This window comes from Urocampus carinirostris, chromosome 13, assembly GCF_059441175.1.
Source record: "Urocampus carinirostris isolate Australia breed hairy pipefish chromosome 13, RoL_Ucar_1.0, whole genome shotgun sequence".
Taxonomy (NCBI): Eukaryota; Metazoa; Chordata; class Actinopteri; order Syngnathiformes; family Syngnathidae; genus Urocampus; species Urocampus carinirostris.
Genome location: NC_142361.1, coordinates 25,171,808 through 25,186,769, shown reverse-complemented (window position 1 = coordinate 25,186,769; position 14,962 = coordinate 25,171,808). Strand labels below are relative to the sequence as shown.

General features: G+C 37.5%; 1 protein-coding gene across 5 annotated transcripts in view; it reads left to right on the top strand.

The window, feature by feature from the left end:
- Window positions 1-14,962, top strand: part of adgrb3 (adhesion G protein-coupled receptor B3) — a 224,991-nt gene that overhangs the window by 161,308 nt on the left and 48,721 nt on the right. The gene's annotated exons all lie outside the window — the stretch shown is intronic.

Sequence of the window (14,962 nt, the reverse complement as noted above, 5' to 3'; positions counted from 1 at the left end):
ACAAACCAATAACCTTATCACTACTATAATGAAATGAATTGTGCTTACCACTCAAACCAATCTCCAAGTACAACCTTGTAATTATGTTTGCTTATCTCATTTTTTATGTATTTGGCTCTCAAGAAGAGATGGTTTGAGTAAGTGCTGGGCAATTAATTAACTTCCAATTAATTTGTTGTATGCTTGGCGCGATCTGGCTCAAAGGACCAAAAAGAATGTCAGGTTTATCAACTAACTTCTAGAATAAAACACAACAAGAGAAACAAAATATGTTAATTTGGTTTTGAAAATGCTGTAACTGATTTGTGAGTTAGTGTGAAGCAACTAATGTAATTGATTTGATTAAAACGTCATTTCAAAAGTCTTCTTAAAAAAAAAAAACTACTGCATACTTTGTAAAAAAAATTCTCTGAGATCAGTTATTCAAAATATTTATCCAAAAGAGAATGAGACAGTTTTGCATGTGATGCATTTTTTTTAAATAATTGCTTATCTTTGTAGGTTTTAAAGTAGTAAAACTGTAACTGTCCAACCTGACTGATAGTTTTGTGTGAGTAATCCGGAGACTGGATTCATTATAATGTATCGTATTACAATAAAAATGCTCGGTAATTGTGCTTGAAACAATTTTTTTCACACTTATGAAGTATACATCTTATTTTCCCCTTTGCTATAGTTTAAAAAATACCATTTGGTGTCAATATTCACTTTAGGTCAAGTCAAGTCATGTTTATTTGTGACACCCTGAATCACAAGGAGTCTCAAAGGGCTCCATAGACCGCAGACTATTGCAAACTACAGACTATTATTATACCATCCCTTAATCTAAAACGCACATGAGGGCAAAGAAAAACTCAAAAACTTCAGCATCAGGAAAATAAGGTCGATCCCCCATCCAGGATGACCAGGCTCTTCTTGGCTCTTAGGATCACTAGTAGATCTTTAAATGAAGTAACAATTTTGGTGAAAATTCGCCTGTTGCTTTAATTTGAAATCTGTCAAGTAATTTTGTCCAGTTAAATAACTACATAAAAGACCAAAAAGGGTCACAATATGCCCTAGGGTTAGGGAGCATCCATTTGCCCAAAAAGGTATTTTTTACTCCTGCGTAGATCTTTTTTTTTTTCCTTTCTTTTGCAGTAACATTGCGGGTGATAGTTGAAGCCCCTATCTACTAAATTAAAAGTGTGTGAAATCATTTTCTCTAATTAAATCACATTAAAAAAAGACGGCTATTGGTCATAATATGGCCGTAGGTTAAGGTAGCATCCATTTACCCAAATAAGTATGTTTTTACACCCCCATAGTTCAATCTTTTTCCTCTCCTTTTGCAATAATAATGCAATCTCTTCAATTTGTAGTGTTTAAAGTAATTCTCTCAAATTGATTAAAATGGGTAACAATATGCCCCAAGGTTTAGGGAGCACCCATTTGCCACAAAAAAAAACATTTTTTAACACCTTTCTCAATATCTATCCATCCATTTTGTGCACCCCTTATCCTCAGTAGGGTTGCAGGGGTGCCGGAGCCCATCCCAGCCACACGGGGAGAACATGCAAACCCCGCACAGAAAGTCTGTTAGCTGGATTTGAACCCATGACCTCAGAACTGTGCCGCGGACGCGCTCACCACCTAGCTGCCTTGCCGCCTATGCAATAATAAAGCTGTTAAAATTTGACCTGACTATCTCTTCAATGTCTAGTGTTTAAAGTAATTATCTCCGTGTAAATCACATAAAATAGATTAAAATGGGTCACAATATGCCCCAAGGTTTAGGGGGCACTCCTTTGCCCCAAAAACATTTTTTTACACCTATGTAGTTTGAATCTTTCTCTTTTCTTTTTCCTCTGATTAATTAGTAGTGTTTAAAGTAATTTTCTCCATTAAATCACAGAAAAAAAGACCAAAATGGGTCACAATATGCCCTAAGGTTAAAGAAGCAGGGAAATATCTCCACCCTTGTCTTTGCATTATTTCCATGTCACACGAATGACCGAGTGAGTCAAATAATCCCTGTCAGAGAGTCCTAGCAATCGTGTTAGCTTGCCAAGTCAGCAGGGTCACGCCCGAGACGTGAGACGTGGACGTCCCCTCTATAATGTGATAGAGGACAGATTCCATAGATGATTTATAATGAAATGAATTAGCACAATGATTTCATGTAGTGTAATTGTATTATTCCATCCGTTGAAAAATCAGAAGGACACGGAAGAACAAGATGTTCTTGGAGATGCACAGATACTCGGGTAAAGGTGAGTTTTTTTGGGGGGGGATTGCTTTTAAGAAAAAACATGTTCAACAGTCTCTCTCAGGTGTCTCTGACATTTCCATATCTAAAATCGACAGCTGACGAAAGTTTTGACATCACTATCATCCGATTGTTGTATTTTCACTGCAGACGTGTCCTTGATCGGATTAAGTCCCGGTGAGAGGAAGTCGTTTTTATTTTGGGGGGCTTTTAAGGGAAGTGTGACGCAGATATGGAAAAGCAAAATAATATTTAGAATGTCCATCAAAAAAGACAGAACAGGGAAGAGAAAGAGAAAGTCTGTGTTTTGTTGAAGTGAACGTAGGGGGAAAAGAATGGAGATACGAATGCTTTGGAAAGTAGCTACATGTGAGCTTATTGTCAGGACCAGGATGGAAACAGGACCCAATTGCGTTACGTTTCTCACAGGTTTTATTGAAGGAAAGAGGAAGGGCTGCGCCCACGATCCGGTGTTCGCTGGATGCGGGAAGCAAGTCGCTCTTGTACTCGGACGGCGCTCCGAGCGCGGAATTGAAATGCATTTATATAGCGCTTTTCAAGTCAAGACTTCCCAAAGCGCTTCACAGAGTGCCTCACATTTCCCAATAGCGGCCTTGTATTGCAGCCATGTAAGGCGCTAACCTGCTTATTGGGGGCATTAGGGGTTCGTGAACTTACGTAGCGAGCAATGGCGGTGTCAGGGACGGAAAAAAAACGGATCGGTAGCCAAGACTAGGAGAGCAAAGCGTGATTGGGGTCGGAAGCGAGTCGTAAGCCAGAACGGGAGAGTCGACGTAGTCGGGGACAAAAAGATGTCGTAAGCCAGGACGGGAGAGCTGACGTGGTCAGGATCAAAACGGGTGGAAGCCGGAGACAGACGGGAGCAAAAAACGGGACAGTGGGAGTCAGGGTCAAAAAAGGCTTGCCTAGTGTTCACTGAGGTTCGCAGACGGACTGACAAAAGGTGACAGACAGGACTGGGTTCAAGTACTGACAGGGAGCCAATCGGGCAGTTAGCGCCAAATGAGCGGGCACAGCTGAGTCACATCAGTAATCATGACACTTATGTGATAGTTTGAACCGGCAACCTCAGTTTAATAGAACTTTGACGTGTATAGCCATTAATGGCTCTTATTTTTTAGCACCGCTAAATGTTATTACATGAAAATGTGAAACCATTTACCTAATGATTTATTTTGAGCATTTTTTGTTGCTACTAAATTTTGTTGTATTTCTCATTGCACTATTGTTCTGATGCACTATTCATATAAATTCATAAACATTGCACTACCATAATAATCTAAGCCAGTCTCAAACTCACGGCCAGGGGGGCGATTGCGGCCCCTAGGAGGATAATTTGAAGCCACTGCCTTGATATGAAAGTTGAAGGGACACTGTGTATGATTTTCCAACTAGATGTCGCTGTATTCTGTCGTGCCACCGAAAACGAGTGCTCAAAGCACAATGGAAGAAGGCAAAATACGGGGACTCAAAGTGACTTAAACGCAACTTATTACTTTTGAAAAATTGAGAAATAAGAAGGGATTAACCAAATAAAAAAGGCAAAAGGAAAGGACAAAAAAATAAAAATGGTAAAAAGATAAAAAGAAAAACTGAAGAAAAAAAGGAAAAAAATGAAACAAATAAAAAAAGAGAACAAAAAGGAAAAGCAAAGAGAAAATTCCATTTTTGTTTTTGTCTTTTTTCTCTATAACTCCTTTTATTTTTCCTTTTTTCTTTCTTTTTCTCTATTTTCCTTTTCTGCTTTCTTTTTCACTATTTTTATTTTTTATTTTCTTAATGTTTTTTTAAATTTCAGTTTTCCTTTTTTTGCCTGTTGTTCTTATTTATTCTTCCCAATTTTTATTCCTTTAAAGATACACACACACACACACACACACACACATATATATATATATATATATATATATATATATATATATATATATATATATATATATATATATATATAAAACCTCCAAGCCCTTTGAAGACTTTGTTGCTTTAACCTCCTTTTACATAATAAATCAATTGGTTACGGCTATATTACTTCACAAAAGCCACACACTATCTACCTTCTTTGTATTTCTTGATAATCACAAGCTTTGGTTTCATGGTTAGCATGTTTTTGCTTCTCGCTTTAGCATCACTGGAAGGCGTGCGACACATAGTGAATACATACAATACAAAATACTGTATTGTAGTGCAGGCTTCACAAAGTACAGAGCATTCTGAATTGAATGAACAGAGAGAAAGGTCTAGTGGGAAGGAGTTCAGACAATAGCATATCAATATCTTCATCAAGCATCTTATATGACGTGGACTTATAACAGACAGCGATTTTATATACAATTAAGGTGCATGATTTGGCATTTTGTAAGTTGTTGATGTCGTATGATAGGGAAAATGTTTACTTCACATTATAAGCTGGGGACACCGTACTGCGGAGGCTTCCAAACTTTTCAGAAAGCAGGCCAAAATTGGTAAGCTGGAAATGTGTGAGAGCCGAATAGTCAGCCTGGTATTCTTTAAAGTCTTCACCCTCCGTGAAAGGTTTGCAGCGCGTCGTGACCTCGTTGCTCACCTTTGTAGCATTTTCATTTGCTTTGCAGAGTCCCGTGAAAAAGTACTGCTGTGCCCTTAAATCAGCTTCCTTTAGCTTCCCCTTTTACAGCATTCGTTTCCAGTTAGCTTGTCGTAGTCACCATACTTCATTTGGCTGTACCTCTTGATAGTATATTCTTTGAAACCAGCCACAATCTCTCGGCAAATTAGGCGGACGCATTTGTTCCGGATTTCAGTGACGAAATACTTAAATGTGCCCTCGTCCTGGAAGCGGCGGCCCTCGCAGTCAACTTTCCTTTTTCTATTTATAGCCGCCTTGTCGGAAATGGGGTAGGCTAAAATTCTCAGAGAAAGCCAAGGGCAAAGGGGTACTGCTACCATCTGGTGGAATGTTGATTTTTTTAATGTTTCTTGTTTAGAAAAAAATATTTTATACTGCAGTCAACCTTACTGGCGGGCCACATATTAAATTTTAGACAGAGGCAGCAGGCCAGTAAAAATTTGATCACGGGCCGTAACTGGCCCCCGGGCCGGACTTTGGACATGCCTGCTGTACTTTATTTCAGGATTTTTTCTGACCAGGAAGTTTGGTCCAAAAAGTAAGTGATTTCTGATCCAACTGTTGTTGATTGTGAAAGAAAAAAAATCTCCACCCTTGATTTTACTCTTAAATGCAATCTGTAAGGACCTTTCGGATAACACGAACCGTGTCCGGAATTGCGGGTCTTAAAACCAATATCGACTTTAGTTAAAGGTCGACCCGTCTCGGTTATTGACGTTGGGGACTGTTCGATAGGTGCCCGATCCAATTCCGTCACGTATTTCAACAGCAGCTTGTCATTGGTCGGTCAGCGAGGTGTACAAGCGTGACTCGACATCAAAAACGTAATCGTCTTCTCCTGCACCTCGCTCAAACTTTTCCCAAAGTTGGAAAATGATCAGTTTTCACCCGGGGAGTTGCCACTTCGTTTCGAGCAAGGAGAAGTCATCAATCAATACCCGGGGCTGTATGAAAGGCTGCTAGCGGCACTTTATCACGCCTCTACATGGAATTACCTGAGATCATAAAAAAAAAAAGCTTGTTTCGACTCATGTAGGATACCTACAAGAGCGTACTGCATTCACTTCAAGAGATGAAAATACAACTTTTGTTTTTCTTACATTGTTTTTATACGAGTTTTTTTTGGATTACTTTTTGTGGTTTGTTTTTTACGAGAAAAAAAGCAGTTTTGTTTGAAAAAAGTCTGCTGTTTTTCACAATAAGATTTTTTATTTCCTTGGGAGAGAGGAGGGGCACGGTTTTCTTTAATGAAATATGTTGTTTTATGTTTTTCCATTTATTTTTTTAGTGTTTTGAAAAAAACAAAATGTTTTATGAAATTGTTTTTAGATTTTTTCCCCCATTTTTTGTGTGTTTTTCGAATATTTGTTTTTCAGTTTTTTCAAAATGTTTTCAGTTTTTCAAAATGTTTTCTAGTTTTCTTTTTCATCTTCTTGTCAAGACCAAAACGGGAACAGGACCCACTCGCGTAACGTTTCTTACAGTTTTATTGGGAAGAAGGGAAAGGATTGCACACACGATCCGGTGATCGCTGGTCACGGGGAGCAGGTCCGTGGCACGGTGTCAGGAACGGAAAAAAGTTGAAAAGCCAGGAGAGGAGAGTAGACGTGGTCGAGATCAAAAATGGATCGTTATTCGGGACGGGGGAAAAGACGTGGTCGAGATCAAAACAGGTTGCAATTCGGGACAGGAGAGCATACGTGGTCGAGATCAACACAGATCGTAGCGGGGGACAAACGGGAGCAAAGAAAACTGGACAGGCAAAAAAGGGCTTGCCATGTAAAAACAGGGATTCACAGATGGACCGACAAAAGGGGACTGACAGGACAGAGTTTAAATACTGTCAGGGAGCCAATCACAACAAGCTGCAGCTTGCGCCGTGACACTTCTATAAATTAAGTATTTCTTTTGTTTTGGAAAACATTTTTTGCTGTGTTTGTTTTTCCCAAATATATGTATTTTTGTTTTCACAACTATATTTTTTTCTGCTTCTGTTCTTTTAAATAGAAAAATCAGTTTTACAAAATCTTATTTTTCTGTTGTTTTCAAAATATACATTTTTGTTTTCCAAAATATTTATTTTTAGTTTAGAAGACAAAGTGTTTTGTTTTTACAAATACTTATTTTACTTTTTTCCAAATGTATTTTGTCTGTTTTTTAAAAAATATTTTTTTCCTTTTTTAGTTATTTTTTCCCATTTTTAAAAAAAATAAACTCCTTTTTCGTTTGCAGTTTTTTCAAAATGTTTTTAGGGATTTTTGTTCTCCAAATATTTGTCCCCAAATATATTTTCTATATATTTTTATATATTATATTTTTTGAGATACTTTAGTTTTTTATTTTTGGCAAAATTATGTTTTTCTTTCTAATTTTTAGAATATTTTTTTCTTTTTTTTTTCTATTTTTCATATTTTTGCTTTTTTGTTTTTCCATTTTTATTTTAAATGTTTGTTTCCCTAAATATTTTCTTTGTATTTTTTTTAAACATTTTGAATCCAGTTTTCCAAAATATTAATTGTTTTTTTAAACATGATTCTTGTAATTCCAAATATGTTCTTTCTGATTTTTTATGATATTTTTCTTTCAGTTTTTTTAATCATTTATCCTAAAAGAGATGTATTCTTTTTTTCAGTTTTTTGGAGGGGAAAATATATTTTTAAATATAATTTCATTTTTCGGTAGTCATAAAAACTGGAACTTTTTTTTTATCTCCCTCAATTGAATGCAATATGCTTTCTTAGCAACCTTTACCGATTCCCAGATTTATTACAGATCCCGTGCAATTGTCTGGCAAAGGTTGTGATATTTTTTATTCTGGTCTACTAAAGATCACTCACTGGTGGCTTTTAGTCTTTCCTAAGGTTTTGTGTGCCTCTTGGGAATAACTGAAGGTCAATTGCTGCAAGGAGACGTGATGTGTTTGCCTGCAAGTGATAAAGAGAGAAAAAGATAGTTGAGTGTCGCAATTTCTTGGATTTGTATATTTACGATGTGAAGTCTGCCAATTGCTTCAGGGGGTAGGCGGAGGAGGCAGACTGATTGACAGCAGACCCGTCCTTCTCCATCCTTCCTCAGATTGAGTTATTTTATGTCTATGCGGCAATCCTTGAACCAGTTCAACTACTATAGTCTTTATTTTCAATGATGACAACGTATTGTACATTGTTTACAACAACACTAGACGTGGTACTCCATTATAGACATGTCATAGAAGACTCAAAGTGACCGTATGTCATTTTTGATCATCATATGTTGCTGTGCTGTGTAGTGCCACCGAAAACAAGTGCTCAGAAGCACAAGGAAGAATACCTAAACTCACTGTCACCAAACCACAACACCTTTTTTTTTACTTTTTTGCTCAGCCTTTTTTCTAAGAAAAACAAAAAAGTAAAAGGCAAAACATAAAAAAACCAAGAAAACAGAAAGGAAAAAAAGAAAAAAGGGGAAACAGGAAGGAAACGAAAAAAAGGATGAAAAATGATAACAAGGGCAGCACAGCAGCGCAGTGGTTAGCGCTTGTGCGGCACAGTTCATGTCATGGGAACCTGTCGTGGGTTCAAATCCAGCTCCAGACTTCCGGTGCGGAGTTTGTATGTTCTCCCCGTGCTTGCGTGGGTTTCCTCCGGTTTCCTCCCACATTCCAAAAACATGCATTACAGGTGAATTGGCCGGTCCAAATTGTCCCTAGGTGTGAATGAGCGAATGAGTTGTCTGTCCCTGTGTGCCCTGCGATTGGCTGGCAACCAGTTCAGGGTGTCCCCTGCCCACTGCCTGGAGATGGCTGGGATGGGCTCCAGCCCCCCGCGACCCTAATGAGGATAAGCGGTACGGCTGATGAGATGAGGGAAATAAAAGCTGACAAATGAATGTTAGGAAAAGGAAAAGAAAACAATAAATAAGAGAAAGACAAAAATCATTTCTATGAAAATCGCCCTGTATTTAGCTCCATCCATCTTCCCATCAACTCTAACAATCTTACCAGTCCTTGCTGAAGCAAAGAAACCCAGTACATGATGCTGCCACCACCATGTTTGATAGTGAGTATGGTGTTTTCAGGGTCATGTGCAGTGTTATACATACGCCAAATGTAACAAATTTTGGTCTTATCTGACCAGACCACCTTGTTCCAAATGACATTTACGTCGCCTTGGTGGCTTCTTAGAAACACCAAAAGGTCCTTTTCTGGTATTCTTTCAGAAAGGATTCTCTTCTCTTTACTCTTCCAAATGGGTAGATTTATGCAGAGTATGGCCCATAGTTGTCTTATGCACATATTGTCCCACCGCAGCTGTGAACATGCCTGCAGGTCATCCAAAATAAACATACCCTCTTTGTTGCTTCCCTGATTAGTTTTGTCTTTGTTTGGGACGAAGGTTTGTAGCGACCGCCATATCTTGGGAGGTTTACAGTTGTTTTACTCTCTCTCCATCTGTATCTTATTACACAATATATGGCACAATGCTTCGGGAGACTTATAAAAACTGCAAAGGCATTTTTGCATTTCATTTTTTGCTTTGAACTTTCCACAACTTTTTCCCACCTGCCTTGTGTGTCCTTTGGTCTTCATAAATATTGTCATTATGCTTCATAAAGCTGTCTGTTCAGGTGCATTTAAACTGAGACTTAATGACACACAGCCACACTCTGCTTAAGTCGACATTGGATCATTTAGAAGTCATCAGGGACCTTGTGGAGTCAGTTGGCTGAGCTGAGAGAAAAGGGGGCGATATTATTGCAACACCTACTTTTCAGGTTTTTTGTTGTGAATGTAATATAAAATGTTGAAATAATTTGGTTCCACTGCACGATTGCGTCTCGCGTGTTTTTCATTCTTAGAAAATGTTTGGCTTTAAATTTGATGCCTAAACTTTGGCAATATGACAAAATGTTCATGGTGGACCAATACTTTCGAAAGGCACCGTCTATCACAAACGATCCCGCACTTGTAAGCTTAATTAATTACTACCTCGTCCTTCGGATTCAAAGCAGTCCTCGAAAAATGATTGGAACCACTCCAATGCGTCAGAAATCGTGTAGCGCTTGTTCATTCAAGTCAGAGAAGGGGATGATAAGGAAGCACATTGTAGATTTCATTTTATGGACGTGCCAGCGTGAGCAGACAAGCCGGAGCTGCTCGGCCCTTTTGGGAAATTCAGACGACAGTCTGCCCTGTCCCTTCCTGGAATAATAAACCTTGCCGCCATATTGATCAAATGACACAGCAGAGGTTGTTTGCTGCGCTGATACACAGCTATACACTCTAAAGCCGTAACATTAACTGGGACGATTGATTCGGATTTAATACGAGCGCTCTATCATATAATGTGATTTTACAATGCTGGGGATTTAGTTTACACTAGCAGAGAGATATTATTGTATTTATTTTTGTTGATGTTGCGCTATTGTCTCCTGTTTTTCCTTGGCAGTAAATAATGCAGGGATTTCAATGATAGCATACGGGGATATACAGGAAGTCATTACGAATAAATCTTCAGCTGATTCGATTATGGGTTGTTGAGGCTTGAGCTCTGGTAATAGTTGTTTGTGAAGCGCTTCATGCGGTTGAAAATATTAGAACAAAGCGATGTAGTATTGTTGATTATTGGCACAATCCGGGGAAGCAGGAGGAGATCCCATAAACATAGACACAAGAAAAGGTTAAGAAAAATTGATTTACAGAAAAAGGGCATTGGGTAAAAGATAGTTGAGAGAAAAAGAAAGAAACAGAACAATGAAGTTTACTAGGATATTCAGAATTCAAAGACACCAATGCCACTGAGAGGCTCGGTTAAACATAATGATTAAACATTAACGAGATCTAAATGAACAAAACATAAAAGGAAAAGATACAGGATATGTTGGAATATCAACTCCTTCCAACTGAACGGATCACAAAAGCAAGAAGGCACAGGGAAAATACTCATAGAACAACTACATGATTTCCCAAACCCAACCAGCTTCAACAGAAAAAAAGCATGAAAGAAAATCACATAAGAAACATTCCTACACGTTGACCTAACAACAACGAAAGTGCCATGACGACAAGAACATAAAATATAACGCAGGCACTCGAAATAGCTCTAACTGAACCAAATATGAGAGAAAGCCAACGCACAAATAGACACCAACTGACGCTAAACTGAACTAAACAAAAATGGAAGAAGGAACCATATTCACATATGGATAGAATAACTTCATAATGTCCTAACATTGCTAGCTCTTACTAAACAAAACATTCAATGCGACAAAACCCAAATACTCACACGTGTATAGAACGCCTACGGTACATAATGCTGTAACACAAACTCGCACTAACATGGAAGGAATATTTCAATGGAATTATATGGCTAGAATACCTTCATAATGTTTAAACATTAACTAGCTCTAAATGAACAAAACATGAAAAAAGATGGCACGGGAACCATAATGTTCTCATACCAACTGACTCTAACTTAACAAAACATAAAAGAAAGAGGATGCAGGAACCATACTCAAATGTGAATAGAATAACTGGGCATTGTGCGAACGCCAGGTAGCTCTAACTAAACAAAACATACAAGGACGAGGGCACAAACAACATACTCACACGTGGATAGACTAACTTCATAATGTTCCAACATCAACTAGCTTTTACTGAACAAAACATTAAAGGTGACGCAAGCCAAATACTCAAACAGTAGATAGAATGTTCTAACACCAACAAGTTCTTACTGAACACAACATGAAAACAAGACCACGTGATAACCATACTCAAGCGTAAATAAAATAACTTCATAGTGTTTGAACACTAATTAGTTCTATAACCAAACAAAACAAAAGGATGATGAGGCATGCAAAATACTCACACAATGTCCATAATACTTTAACAACAACTAGTCATAACTAAAAAAAACCTGAAACAATAACGAGAGGAAGAAAGAAAGAAAACAATGTAATCCGACAAAGCTGTAAATCCTTAAATTACCAATAAACAAAATTCCAGAAAATAAGCACCAAACACAGAACATGACAACATTAAACTAATAAAGTTATTTAACAAAACAAAAACACTGTTTAATTGATATCCTTAGGAATGATTGGCAAGGATTGAAGAATTTTAGTTTTTTGATTCAGTGTTTTTAGTGTTTGTTGTTGTTAAGCTTCTTTGGCCGACTTGTCTTTCCTATGGCAGGCATTTTCTAATAAAGCATTAGCGGTCTTAGATTGGAAAATGATTAACAGATTAACAAGTGTTTCACTTCCAAAAGACATTAATAATTCATTGGAACAACATTACAGTTTTTGTTTTCTCTTTGCTTGTTTTCGTTAAGCTAGGCATCATTTTTGTTGCTATGGTAGAAATTTTTGTTGTTGTTGTTGCTTTTTAGCTTTGCAAAGACACATTTAAGAAGTAAAGATGATTTTCTTTTCATATGTAACCGGTAATTGTTATTTTTTTCTCAAATCAATCGAAAATCAGCATCAACTTGGCGTATTTTCTATTTCTATTTTCTGTCGACGTAAAATGACATCACACAATGCTTGGCTGTGATTGGCTGAGCCCTCCAACATCATTTTCAATTGACAGGAAATATCAAAATGTGGTTCTAGTTGTGCACATTACTTTAGAAAGGTAATTAACTATAGTCACTCCTTAATTTTTCCAAAAGGTAACTGAGTTAATGACTGAAATACTGTATATTAAAAGTAACTGGTTGCCAGGGAAAGTAACATCTGATACTTAAAAAAAAGTTATTGTATGTTAAAGAGTTTAAAAACACTCATCTCATCTCATTAGCCGTACCGCTTATCCTCATTAGGGTCGCGGGGGGGCTGAAGCCCATCCCAGCAATCATCGGGCAAACACTGCATTTAAATATAAATATGCTAATTCCAACTATTTTTTTCATAGAACTGGCTTTTTCGCCCCGGTTCACTAATGAGACTCAGCTCTTTCTGGTCCGAAACGACTCATCAGGTGGTTTTTGTGGCTTAAATCCCTACATTACCAATTATTATGTAACATCATGTGTGGAATGACTTAAAAAGGGGGGCGGGGAAATAAAGGAAAAAAATGCACAAAATACAAAACAAAAGGAAAAATACAATAGCATAAGGAAAACGAGATAAAAGAAGAAAAACAATACTCTTTACATTTATTAACGATGGAAAAACACAGGAAGTGTGATTGAAATATTCATCTCATCTCATCAGCCGTACCGCTTATCCTCATTAGGGTCGCGGGGGGGCTGAAGCCCATCCCAGCCATCTCCGGGCAGTGGGCAGGGGACACCCTGAACTTGTTGCCAGCCAATCGCAGGGCACACAGGGAAAGACAACTAATTCGCTCATTCACACCTAGGGACAATTTGGACCGGCCAATTCACCTGAAATGCATGTTTTTGGAACGCGGGAGGAAACCGGAGTGCCCGGAGGAAACCCACGCAAGCACGGGGAGAACATACAAACTCCGCACAGGAAGTCTGGGGCTGGATTTGAACCCACGACAGGTTCCCATGACATGAACTGTGCCGCACAAGCGCTAACCACTGCGCCGCCGTGCTGCCCTGAAATATTTATAAATCTATAAAAAAAAGACAAAAAAAACCAAATCAATGTAAATCTTGATATGCTCAACAAGTTTGAAGTCACAATATCCCCAAAAATGCATCATGAGAGAAAAAGGGCGTTTTGGAGGGAAATCTGTTTATTGGTGGGAAGCCGTCTCCCTCTGTTCACCTGTGTAGTTGTTTATCCTCTTTTTCTTTCAGCGCATTAGTAAATACTATATTTGTAAACACTTTTTGACTATATGGTAGTCGCTATTTTTGAATGGTGAAATGATCCAAAAATACTTAATTATTCTGAGGAAAGTGAAAAAACCCGCCGCTGATGCTGGCGTCATGTTTGCGAGGGGACGCCATCGTTGGCGTTTTGCAGCCAAAGTAAAACACTTCTTTTGACCATCAGTAAGGGTGAAGGTGTTGTAAAATAATTTGTTACATTGCCCCATTACTTAAAGAAAATAGCACCGATATACCCAACTCTGGTGAAGCTACACTGCTGAAATACTCCTTACTTTTTAGACTAATGGAAAATAGGTCTCGGTTTGGTTTTGAAACAGCATTTTGATAAATATTACATTTGGTTAAATATTACTTTTTGAACCCTTTTTTATTGAACATTGTAACATTATAAACAAAATTGGCATGAAACTGCCTAAAAAAAATGCAAAGTTAACAATTTTCTAGGGAAAAAAAACAGGCTGCGGAAATACACAGAAAAAAATAAGCAAATATTAAAAAAAATCATTAGGACATGTTTAACTCAACACAAGGCGGGTATTCTTGAGTATATATCACTTGCACATTGGGAATGTCTGTGATATTTAAAGATTCAATAAGAAAAAAACAATTCCTTGACAACATTGAAACTTGAGTTCACATTTTTATACATCTTTGTTAAATGTGAAATGAGATTTGCTCCTTCGTGTCAAGTCAAGTCATTTTTATTTGTATAGCCCTTAATCACAAAGAGCCTCAAAAGGTTGATCATTCTTGTTTTGTATTTATAAATATGAGTTAAGAAACATTAATTTTTCTATTATTGGTCGATTTTAAATGGCATCATGGAAGTGGAATCCCATCTCTGATTGGTTGAGCGCAGTGACGTCATTTTCAATCGCCATAAATATTAAAATGGCGGCCAACTCAGATAAGTACGGAGATCAATTAAAATGGCTCCCGAATATATTGTTTTTCCGCAAAAAAATAGCAGTCACAATGCCTCATTTCGACAAGTAAGGTCTGAAGCACGTTATTGTAAAACAAATTGAAGTTTAAGTTACGTAACTCAATATTTTCAACGAAGGAAGCTTCTCTTATATGATTATCAATCGACAGGAAGTATCTAAATGGAGTTGAGTACCAAGATAATACTTTTTTAATTTACTGCTCAATTTACATTTTTAAACATTAATAGCATATACAATGTCATTTCGAAGAGGAGATATTTAATCACATGTCATTGTTAAAGATAAAAAAAAAGTTTTTGATGTATTATTTTAAACGAAGCTTCTATCAATGTGGTATGTGAGTTGTTCCTATTAT